Source organism: Alnus glutinosa, chromosome 14 (genome assembly GCF_958979055.1).
Source record: "Alnus glutinosa chromosome 14, dhAlnGlut1.1, whole genome shotgun sequence".
Taxonomy (NCBI): Eukaryota; Viridiplantae; Streptophyta; class Magnoliopsida; order Fagales; family Betulaceae; genus Alnus; species Alnus glutinosa.
The window spans coordinates 20,769,918-20,779,322 of record NC_084899.1 but is presented as its reverse complement, the minus strand read 5'-3'; positions in this window follow the sequence as shown (position 1 = coordinate 20,779,322).

Here is a 9,405-nt window from a genome sequence, read left to right as displayed (position 1 = left end):
TTAGCATTACAATATCCTTTCAATAAAGGAGAATAATTACAATATGACAAACCAAAATTAATTGTACCCTTTAAATATCTCAACAATTTAGAGATAGCATCTCAATGCCCAATAGTAGGATTATAAGTATACCTACTCAACATGTCAACAACATATGCAATATCAGGGCGTGTACAACTTGTCAAAATATCAAGCTATCAATGAATTGTGCATATTTTTCTTGCATAACATCATCATCGTAGTTCTTTACCAAATGTATTTTGAATCATATGGTGTAAACATGGACAAATAATCAAAGTGCTCAAATCTTTTAAGCATCTTTTCAACATGATATGTCTGAGATAAAATAATGCAATCATTATCTCTAAGAACTTTAATGTCCAATATGACATTAGTTCTACCAATTTATTTTATATCAAAATTATACGCAAGAGGTCTTTTAGTTTCATACACAATATCAATGCTAGTTTATAAAATAAACAAGCTAGTCACCAATATATATAAACAAATAATGACACATTCATTATTGTAAAAACATGCTATGCATTTACTTGCACTATTAATCAAATATGCTTTAGACAACATCACTTTGTCAAACTTTTATGCCATTGTTTAGGAGCTTGCTTTAATCCTACAAGGATTTCACCAATTTGAACACTTGTGTGTTCTTGAACAAGGATTATAAGCCCCTTGGGCTGCTCCATATAAATCTCTTCACCATTTAGAAAAACAACTTTGACATCCATTTGATGTACAACAAATTTATAAATAGAAGCAATGGCAAATAACATTTTATATATGCAATTATAGTAAACAGATAATAAGTACTAAATAATCATCATTTGGCATTTGCTTATAACTTTTAGCTATCAAGCTTGCCTTGTACTTATCTATCATATCATCCAGTTTAAGCTTTTTCTTAAACATCTAGTTACAACCAAGTGATTTGGTTGAAGGAGGTAACTCAATGAGTTTTAAATATGGTTAGACATAATTTATTCCAATTCATTATTTATAGCTTCTAACCAAAACTAATGCATCAAATAGATTTAATTGCTTCACAATAACATGTTGGATTATCATCAACAATATAAGCAATAAAATTATTACCGAAATTCATTTCTTTTCTAGCTCGCTTGCTTCTTCTCAATTCTTGCAAATCATCAACAAATTTATTAGAAGCAACAGAAGATTCATGCAATAACTTTTCCTTATTTTTCAAAGGAAATACATGCTCAAGAAAAACAACATTTTTTTGGATTAAATAATAGTATTGTAATCAAAAGCATCACTTTTTATAAGAAGTAATCTATAGCATGAACTACTGCAAGCATAACCAATAAAATCACAATCACAAATTCTAGAACCAAGTTTCTTTATTTTAGGCTCAGGCAACATAATCTTTGCCAAACACCCCCACACTTTAAGGTATTCCGAGATAGACTTAATAATATCTTTCTAAAAAGTTCATAAGAAGTTTTACTAATTTTCTTATGAAACACTTTATTATAAATGTAAAAAGCCAAAAATTGGCTTCCCCCACACATTGGTGGATAGTCCAAAACTAACAATTGTAGCATTCATAATTTATTTTTATTCGTTTGATGTAGCCAAGATTTACATGCATAAATCTATCATATCAAATATTAATGAATAACCCAAGTAAGAACAAGAAATCAAATATTCATTAACAGCACACAAGTGCTTTTAAGAAATGTGACTTACATGAGCCCATCTTTCTCTAAGTATGATCTGTTATCTTTTTTCTTATTTTTTTTCTCTCAATTGAGAATTTTCTGAAGCATTGATTTTTTTTTTTCCTTTTATATGAATCACCACTTGTGATTTTCTAAGGAGCTTTACTAAATAATTATTACTGCTTGTAACAATTTTTTCAAGTTCTACCAAGATGAAAAAAAATCTTTCCAACTTAAGCTACAATAAATATGCAAAGTATTAGGCTCAACCATGTAATAATCAACTATTATTGGCTCTTTTTATAAATACGCCATTGTTATGATCATTTTTACGATATGATAAATTTTTTTTTTTTTCGATTATAAATGAGCTCTAATAGGAACATCAATCATCACAAATATTTTATTCTTAATCAGCATGTTAGGAAAATTGAAAGCTAAATGATATAGATGAAAAATTAATTAGCAAATACTTTTAAAGTATTCATGCTAATCTAGCATTCCATAGCTAACATAAGTGCTAGACGCTATTTCTTTTTTCCAAATAGATCAATCAAAAAATGTCGCTTATCAAATACAATATTCATATAATTATAATTTTTCATCAGCTTTAATTCATTCAAAGAGCACCTTCATCACTTGATATTTTTTTTTTTCATGAAATTGTATATCATGTCTTAAAAAAAATCAAGACATAGGAAATATAATTCAAGAACTCACAGCGGAGCCAACGGTTTTACTCCCAGATCCTCCAAAATAGGCTAAGTCACCACATACCAATTGGGTGTCATGAAAACCGATCAATTGAACATGCACACCGCATCTCTTCCTTTTACATGTGCTTACCTACAAGAATATTCAGCAAAATAGTATTCTTTGCACACAATTAGCAATGTTTATTTTCTTTTTTACAACATAAGTAATCATTCACATTTGTTATTATTAATAGATGTAAGTGTTCTCCAACAAACTCAGCACAACAAAATAGAAATTACTAAGTTCTAAAATTCTATAAAAGTCTTAACTTTTATTGCAAGATTCGTGACCTAACACGAAAAGATTATTTGACAAGCAAATTAAATAATACAAATTTGAGTTCAAATAATTGAAAAATTCTTTTTGTCAAAAATATTTTCACTTCCAATATCGACAAATGAAATCAAGCTTTTCTTCTGACAAACAAATCAGATAATTTTTTTTTTTCACAACAGAGTCTTCATCTTTTCAACCACTAATTGATTTCATCTTTCTTGTATGAGAATTGCATACCGCAAACTCCAATTGTATTTAACTTCTCATAAGTTCAAATACCATTGTTATCACCTTAATCAAAATATTTGTGCAACCATCAACATAAGTCAACCTTTAAGATTGTTGGAAATAATTTTGGATGGTGCACAAAGTTCTTATTGAAATAAAATAATATCAATATGAAAATTAACAATTAAATAAATAATTGTTAAACAAATAATTGATTGAAAAAATTATTGTTGATACTAGACCAAATTGATCCGAAATGATAATAATAATAAAATAAATATTGTACAAGAGATTAAAATTAAATTAAGGAAAGATCTCACAATGCTATAGAATCACGCAAGAGCGTTGTCCTTAAAGGTTGATTCGTGCCTCCCGGAGTGTATAACTCGGTGTGATCGGATCTCTTGACACGCAACCTCCCAGGATTAGACTATAGCGTCTATCTTCGTTAAGGACACACTTCCAATAACAAAGATCAAATAGAACAACCCTTTGATCAAAGTGGATGGGGGACTTTAGAATATTTTTCTTGTAGAAAAGCTAATAATATAACAATAGCTTTATGGCTTAAAACCAAATTCACATTGAAATATATGAATGCACACTAGAAAAATATGTTAGAGGTTTTAGCCAAAGAAGAAGATTGTTCTCAAATGCATTGGGAACTCAATTTATATAAACGGTCAAAAAATGTTAGCACTATAGATTTTCTTTTAAGGCTCATGAATGACAAACGGTCATAAGACTCATAACTATTAACCGTTACAAATCAAAAGTAATAAACTTTAATAATGACAAAATGTTTGAAGATTAAAAAGCCATAAAAACAATTTTTTAATAACCAACGGTTACAAAATAAAAACTCATAAATATATATTTTAATAAATCAATTTTTTTCTTTGCCATAAAAACTCATGAATATAGTGTAATACCAAATGGTAAAACATTTAAAGATGGCTAAAAATGAAATAATGTTTGTAACACACATATTACAACAAGTAGTTCGAAGGGGGTTGAGGTTGAAGGAGATTATGGGTCTTCCTCAGAAAATGCAGAAGAACAGAATAAGGGCGAAATCGAGTGTTGCAGCAAGAGGAACCACTTCTAGAACGAGTTTGGCTATAATTTCACATTCACAAGCGAGAGAAGAAGATGGTGAGGGGACTCTTGAGCAGATGAGTGGGTATGAGGATACGGGGAATAAGAGTATCAGGGTAGAAAAGGCAACTAAGAGTGGCCTTTGGGCCACCCTAGTTGCCTTTGGGGTGGCCGGCCAACCCCAAAGGGGTGGCTGCCCATGCGCAACTATATATATATATATATAGCTACGTAAATCAGTAGATTACTCTTATAATTTGATGATGTGGTAGTAAAAATTAACTTTTAGATTAACCCGTTGCAAAAAAAAATTAAGGATTAAATTTGACTACCACATCATCTCAATTATATAACAATTGTATAACAATTTATTAAATAAAATTATTTAAAAAAAAAAGTTTTAATACCTTACTCTAATTAAATAACATTATTTAAAAAAAAAAAAGTTTTAATACCTTACTCTAATAGTTTATGAGAAATGCTAAAGGTAAGACATTGGTACCAAGATCATTTGAAGCTTATTCATTGGAAATGAATAAAACAATTAATAAAAATGTAATGAGTACCAATGAATAAATTCCATATCATTTTGATACTCATCTCTTGATAAAAGATTTCGTACCTTTAACATTCTCATAATTTATTGATGAATTATATTGTGTTGTGTTTGATTGCGTTGTCTATGTCACCCGGCTCTTAAAATTATTTTCTAGGGTGTGTTTAGGATTATGATTTCGTAAACAATAAGTGCGATTTTAAACCAAATAGCAGAACAAAAATCGTTTGGAAACTAAATTTTTAAAAATTGCGATTTGAAAACGCATAAAATCTGATTTTTCAAATCACAGGTAAAATGATGTTTTTTTGAAAATGCAGAATTTTAAAGGCTAATTTGCAATTTTAAAAGCTAAACAACGATTTTACCAAACGCTTAACTGTGTTTTCAAAAATTATAAGCACTAAAAATGAGAAAAATAAACCATCAATCTTGTCAAGTTGACATTGTTGTCAATTTAGATATTGATTATAGGAAGAAAAAACAAAAGTACGTATCTTTCTTAAACTACTACTTAATTATTAATGTCCTTCAAATTACTCATTGTGTTAATGTTGCCTCTAAACTATCAAAAAATTTGAATGTCCCTCAATGACAAAAATACCCTCTATAAAATTATAAATATAAATAAATAAAAACTAAAAATTATTTTATTTTTTTTTAAAAAAAAAGAATATTATATAATTTTTCAGTTATTTTTTTTCCTTTTTTTTTTTTTGAAAAATCGTTTTTTTTCCTCCATCCTTTCTAATTTATAAGAACATTTTTGTCTTATTAAACAAATTTTATGGTCATTTTTTGTTGGTTTTGGAGGCATTGACATTTTTTGGTAGTTTAAAAAAGACATTAACACAATTAGTAGTTTGTGGAGACATTAATAATTGATTGATAATTTAAGAAGAATATGTATACTTTTTCCTTGATTATACAATATACGGCCGAATTGGCCAAACGTTTTATCACTAAAATGAAGCCTAATATCACCAACTTTGCAAATGAATTGCCGGCTTTCAAAACAAATCTCTTTTCCAAGACTATCACGAACCTTATAATTATATTTATTTTTAATCTTCTTATGATTTTTTTTTTTTGTTTTAATAATTAAGAAACAAAACAAAAAGGAGAAAAAAAAAAAAAAATCTCCTTTTCCACTATGAAGATGGAAATCAAAGAGGTGGAACGAGAAGATCTCGCGCAATACCAATACCTAGGATATTGCGCACAATGCAATACATTTTATTGTCGTCGTCGATTTAAACTAATGGCCCACAAAAAACAACACATCAGCGATCTGCGTCGAAGCCACATTAGCAACCCGCATGCATTTCCATTCAACTAAAAACTCTCAAAAAATTGTGCGCTTTGTTGAGACTTTCTCCTCAATCCCGAAAAATTGTGTGCTCTAGCCCTTCATTCCCCCCTCTTGGCATGAACATACCCTTCTTCTCCTCACGTCGAATTTGGCTTAAGTTACGTAAAAAAAAAAACTATAGTATAGGTATGAAAGAACTACAGCATCTATGTTGTAGTTTTTTTTACAGCACCTAAGCCTAATCCGGATCCGGATAACCGAGTGCCACCAATGGCCTCTTCTTGACGAATCTAATAACTGAGGGCCCCCTCTCTCAAAAACCTTAGCATCGCCAACTGTCTCTTTTCCTCTGTCTTCCGCAAGCGCCTCCCACGATTGACACCAGAATAACAGTGAGAGCTGTAGTCCACTTTGGGTTGGTCTTCTTGGTTTTGCTTTTAGCAATGTTCACGTTGTTGGTTGTGAAAATGGTTAGGGTTTAGACTGATTGGGCAAGTGGGTTTTGCTTCTTTATAGAGGAGTGGAAGTGAGTGTTTGAGACTTAAAACCTCAGTATCAGGTAGTGGTAGGGATGTACAAGCGGTTACGATTGTGGTTATTTCCTTTTAACAGCAACCGCTTTAGGCGGTTATCACTTTTAAATAACAGCGTTAGTCCCGCTAATCAGCGGTTATATGGTTATTGAATGCCAAACCGCAACCGTTAACCGTTTGTCAATTAATGGGCCTTTTAGGCATCTTTTTGTGTTTTGAACCTTCTTTGAGCCTATTTTTATTGTATACTATTTTGAGCCTATTTTAGTGTTTTCACCATTGGAATTCATGGACTTATATATAAGAGTATACAGTTAGTAGTTATTAACTATCTCTGCCTACTTTTAAAACTGTTTAACCACAACCGCTCTAGGCGATTATACAATTAGTGGTTAATAACCATCCCGCTAGTACACCCAGAGGTGATGGGCTTGGTGGTTCACATGATGGGTCTTCTATAATTGATGATGAAAATGAGAGAAGAGTCTTACTTTAGGCAAAGAGAGGGATAGATTTGGCTCTGCCATTGAGAGTTTCACTTGATTTATTAACCCAAATATATATATATATATATATATATATATATATATATATATATATATATGGGTTTGTTGAGGTCGCGTACCTTGGTTGCAGTGACATTGACACTGACGAGTCCTCTTATTTTCGCAGTCCCAACAAGACTAGCAATTAAGGGACACAAAGGGTGCACTTGGATAATTCGTTCTTTAAGTCAACATCACGAGTAGGTCCTGCAGATATATAGCCGAGTTAATCTCGAAGCTTGCTCTACCATCCCAAATGAACTTTCTAGCTACTAACCCTGTCGAGTACCCTTACGGCCAAAGATCCATCAACGGAGGTAAAATTCCAGCAGCGAATGAGTATAGGGGTGCTTCTAGTATTTGTAAATTGTACCAATGATTGTTTGATGATTATTCTATGACACTTTATTCTAACACATTAACACTTTTATAAATTTTTATTAGTATGCTTTTTCTTATATAATAATTTCCAATTCTACAGCATTTAACCAAAACTAGGTAACTCGGTACAACTTGCATTATCAGTTTATGTATATATGTTGTGTTTATAAGCATGTTTTGGTTTAAGTATATTGCTCATTATTATTTTTCCAGCAAATGAATTTAATAAGTATGAGTAGTTACACACTTACATTTATATGTTTTTAAGAGGATTTGGGCATGACAGTAGAAAAAAACTAGCATTGAGGCTACTATGAGTTTCAATTTTAATATTTCAGTAAGTATAAAATGTCTCTCTCATTTTATTCAAGGAAATTAATTTTACCTTGATGCTTTTCGCAAAAGAGCATTATCGTATGGAGTTTTCAAAATTTGTGCAAGTCATTTTAAAAAGAAATTGTGCCTTTATTTTTAGATAAAACCAATTTTATATTTCTACGTTTTCAATTAAACAAAAGAAAGAGGTTTTACCGTAGGCTCGCGTCACACACACAGAGTTTTGGTTAAATATTTGCTTACTGAGCTGTGAACTCATAATTCCACCTATAAATTGTTTAATTTACGATTATAGCGGCACGAGACGCCGGAGAGCATGACAATTACGTGCAGTTCGACCCTTGAAGTTGGGAAGGTATAGTTTTTGAAGATTTGGACAATAATATTGCTATAAGATTTTCAGGTTTGGGTTTAGTTGGCAATGGTGCCATTTTTTACTATGTAAATACTTTTATTGGGAGTTGCACCACCTCCCTAAGAGCCACCAAGAGGAGGTTGCACCATCCTTGAGCCCTCAGGGGGTGTTGTGACCACTCCTAAGGGTTCGATGATGATTCCTATAACACCCCATTCTAATATTAGGATTAAGAGTGCTCTAATTTCCGCTTAAGTGTGTTAGGGTTGATTGATACCATAGGTATCAAATGGGAGAAAGGTGGAGGTTTTGAATTTTGGTGAAACCTTAGGAAGGACGATCGATTGGTCCAAGGTAACGATCAACCGATCAAGTTCAACCCTAACGATCGATCGATGCAGTTTACATGCAAAAAAAATTGACATCTTAGCATGGTACTTAAGGATGTCATGCCTATATAAGGTATGGGACGACCCTTGAAGAATTAAGGTCCCCACCCTTAAGACATGTAAACGCATGTCTAATCTTCTTCTTTTTTCTTTTTCCTTGTATTAAGCTTGTTTGCTTGGTGATTATTTTCTGTTTAAGGTGTTTTTTCATAGTAGTGTGTGTGGGTTTGTTGTTTAAAGGTTCTAAGTTGATTTTTGGGTGAATGATGATAATGCAAGGGTTAGGAGGCTGTAAATTTTGGATAAATATGTGTTATATCGTTGCACTATTGTGCATGACTTTGCTGTCTTAAGTGATTAAGCGTGGATCCACATGTTTTGAAAACTCTTTGAGAGAGACTTGTGGGTTAGTGAAAAGTTTGGATTTTAGAAGAAAGATTGAGACTTTAGTGTTGAAATCTCTTGTTAAGGCCTATTTTTAGGCTTGAGACAGTGTTGGAAGTCGTTTTAGGGCCTTAGAAAGTGTTAGAATTGTTAAAGTTTAAGACTTTTTTGGATTTATAATTTATGCCCAGGACAATCGATTGGTCGAGTACCAATGGACCTGTCAAACAACGATCAATCGGCCCTCTAGCAAAAAGTATTAAGGGTTTTTAGACTGAACATAAGACTAATGATATAATCTTTTGCAGACTTCAGTGTTAGTGATTGGGAGGACGGTTTAAAAGGAGACTTTTACAATCAAGGTGAGTTAAGCTCATACGGATACTTGTTGTCACTCTTTTATGGCATACATATTTTATATGTATCAAACATGCATACTCTATACTCACATTAAATACTTTACGAATATTGTAAACTGTAAATTTTGGTATAAATAGTGTGTGCATCATGTGAGTTTTATAAGTACATGCATGTAAAAGACAATGATTAAATTTCATTG